Source organism: Colossoma macropomum, unplaced genomic scaffold (genome assembly GCF_904425465.1).
Source record: "Colossoma macropomum unplaced genomic scaffold, Colossoma_macropomum, whole genome shotgun sequence".
Taxonomy (NCBI): domain Eukaryota; kingdom Metazoa; phylum Chordata; class Actinopteri; order Characiformes; family Serrasalmidae; genus Colossoma; species Colossoma macropomum.
Genome location: NW_023494790.1, coordinates 4,485,502 through 4,489,339, shown reverse-complemented (window position 1 = coordinate 4,489,339; position 3,838 = coordinate 4,485,502).

Below are 3,838 nucleotides of genomic sequence, written 5' to 3'. Positions count from 1 at the left end.
CTGCTACTGAGTACTGATTTTAACTCCTTTTTAAACTTCTATAATTTGAGTTCAGAAGCTCTTAAAAATATAACAGCAGTGTTAAAATGTTTTATGCTGCTCTGTGTTCAGGAAATGACTGTATTCTTTTATCCTAAAAATGTTCAACCATTTATAAACTGTGATTTTTCTCAAATGCTCCATCTTAACCCTTTCATTTTGGACTCGCTCGGGAGCGCCCTCTAGCGTTTGAGAAACCGGGAAGACAGTACAGAGTGGAAATTCTGCTCTCTACAAGCTCTGAAAATTTTCTTTTACCCTCTGTGGTCTGAGGGCCTTTCCTGAATTTGTTCATCTCTCCTTAAACTCTCCTTTAAAGGCTCTTCATATATCATGATCCTCATATGTTTCATATCAAAATGCTCCGTTATCTTCATCACTACTTTCCAAAACTGCTGCAGCAACTTCAGCAGCTGTAAACTCTCTGCACGCCGTTTCACACGTGTCTCCGATGTGGACTGAATGAAGAATGAAGGGTTTCCGGCGTGATGGTCAGTTCTTAGTGATTTCCTGAGTGTCCATTGGTCAGTTTCACACAGAATGTAGACGGACACACGAATCCACACGGTGAGAGGCAGATGACGTGTATCTCAGCCCCTCTTCACAGGCTCATAACTCCGGATGTGAGTCTCGTATGATCTCGTGATGAGATGGAATGGAAATGGAAAGACTCTACAGATTCAGGAAATGATTGAACTGGATTTCTGAGCTGGATCATCACAAATATACACAAACAGATAGAGAATTTGAGTTTGTGGACCCCAGAAGGTTAAAAACCTTCTAGCGGTGATTAAAGACCCTCCAGATGCTACAGCAACACACAGCAGAACACAATAACACTGAAACACAGCAGGGCACGTGGTGGATTTATATACTTTTATTTAGAAAATGATATAGTTTGTGTTCCCTCAGTTAAACTTAGGTTGCCGCACATCAGATTCCACATTCAGAGTTTAGCCAGTTAGCCAGTTTAGTGCTGGAACACTGCAGAGTAGAGTTAGCACAGGCGTCAGTGAACCAAAACATTTTCACATGGGCTAATGAAGGATATACACACATCATGTCTCAACAGAGCTCAGTGTAACACACACACATACACACACATACACACCGGCGGTCTGACAGGTTAGCGCAGGAGGCTAAAGCTGATAACAGCAGTGTAGATGCTGCACCATTAAATCACACATGAACAAAACAGAACAAGCCAAATACACACTACAGTTCAAAAATCAGGTGAACAGCGATTTTTTCACAAAACATTTTTCAATTAATTTCCTAACAACCAACACAGCACATGTTCATTACCATCCAGTTCAGCCTAATAAGTTTGTTCCAGAATATTTTACACTGCAAAAAATAACAGCTAGTGAAAACACCTTAAATCTAGTCAATACATCTGATATTACGAGATTTTTGTAGGAATGTTATACGATTACTTAACCAACATGTATGCATTTTTACTTGTTTTAAGTCATGTCATTTAGACCAATTGCTTTTCAAATCATTTTAATTCCTAAAAAACAGCAAAATTGTCTGAAATCAGAAAAAAATGCATCAAGCAAGTAAAAGTATATAGAAATAATTTGAATATTCCTGTTTTTGTGGTGTCATTAAAACCAACTCATTTACATATATCTACCCATTCAGCCTATAGCATTTTAGCCCCACCCATTCAGCCTACAGCATTTTAGCCCCACCCATTCAGCCTACAGCAGTTTAGCTCTGCCCATTCAGCCTACAGCAGTTTAGCTCCACCCATTCAGTCTACAGCATTTTAGCTCCAACCATTCAGCCCACAGCAGTTTAGCCCCACCCATTCAGCCTACAGCATTTTAGCCCCACCCATTTAGCCTACAGCAATTTACACCCTCTCATTCACACAAAAGTTCTAATGCTCTGCTTTTTAAACAAGGCAATATACAGGGCAGCCAATCAGAACAGAGTTCATTTACATATATCAGTCTTAAAGGCACAGTAACAGAAACAGCCTGTTTAATTGTAAGAGATAAAGAAAGGTTGCAAAATCTTTATGTTTATGATCACATAAATACGAATTATGAGTTATTCGTACATAAAACCCTAAAAATGTGGCCCTCAAGAAAAAATAAAAAACAAGAAATATAGGATATGAAAAATTTATTTTTATTTTGATAAACCTAGTTTGCTTCCAAACTTTTGGCCTGTAGTGTATATTTTATAAAACATAAAAACAAGTAATGTAATTTACTGCTGTAAAAAGGTTTCTGCATCCATGAATAAAGTGAGAAATGAAAAATAAAGAGCTGAGAAGTTACTGGGTGAGTTTTAATCGCAGTCACAAACTGGTGAGTCATTTTAAAGCAGTAACAGCGTCTAAACATCATCAGCGTCAGCCAAAGCTCACAGACACACACAGACACGCTCAGAGTAACTCACAGCCCTCTTTAAACGCTCATTTATCACAAAAATAAATATTGTTTTCCCATCTGGACTCATTTACACTTTACACTCCTTCATAATTATAATCCATCTTTTGGTTTTAATCACACGGACATTAGAAAACGAATAGATATCATATGTTTTCATATGAAATATGAAAACATATGATATATGAAAACAGATACAACAGTGTTCCACTTAGACTATACACTCCTAAAAAGATGGCTCTTTAAAGGGTTCTTCAGTAAAGAAAATGGTTCTATATAGAACCATGAACACTTTGCATGATTAAATGAATGTGTTCTTCAGATTGATGATGGATATGGTTCTATGTGCTGTATATGGTTCTATACAGCACATTCCTGAATATTTTTCTATAGCGCACAGCAAGCTTGACATTGTGACAATAGCAGAACCCTTTTTGGTGTTATATAGAACCCTTTTTTAAAAAGGATGTACAGAGAATCATATACAACACGGATGTTGTATATGGTTCTATATAGAGCCAAAAAGTGTTCTTCTGTAGTTATCATATCAAGCTTGTATACAATAGTCAAACCGTTTTGGTGCTATATAGAACCCTTTTCAAAAAGGTTCTTTAAAGAACTATATGCAACACATTCTCGGGCAACACTTTAAAAAAGATGGATGTTGTACATGGTTCTATATAGCATGGTTCTTGAAGAACCATCTTTTAAAAGAGTGTAGGGTTCTTTGAGTGTTCAAGGTTCTATATAGAACCACTGTCTTTACTAAAGAACCTCAGAAGAACCATCTTTTGTAAGAGCATAGGGTTCCTCGAGTGTTCAAGGTTCTATATAGAACCTTTGTCTTTACTAAAGAACCTCAGAACCATCTTTTGCAAGAGTGTAGGGTTCCTTGAGTGTTCAAGGTTCTATATAGAACCATTGTCTTTACTAAAGAACCCTTGAAGAACCATCTTTTTAAAGAGTGTAGGGTTCTTTGAGTGTTCATGGTTCTATATAGAACCACTGTCTTTACTGAAGAACTTCAGAAGAACCATCTTTTGTACGAGTATAGTCTCGAAGAGGTGAATATGATGTACTGAGCAGGCTGGTGACAGTAAATCCCCTCTGACTCAGACAGAGTAACAGTGATGTAATGTACTGTAATGTTAACGGTGTCTTGGTCAGCCATGTACTGTACAGACTCTAAACAAACAGAATTCATCTTCAACCAGGTGAATATAATGACTAACACTGTAAAGACTGTAAAGGTGAGTTATAGCAGAAAAATCATTCACTGTATGTTATTATTTCTTTATCCCTGCAAAAATGCTATGCTGGCATGTGAAATCATTATAGATCTAGTTATTATATCTAATATTTCTCACTATGAGGTCGTTGGTAAGATGATTATA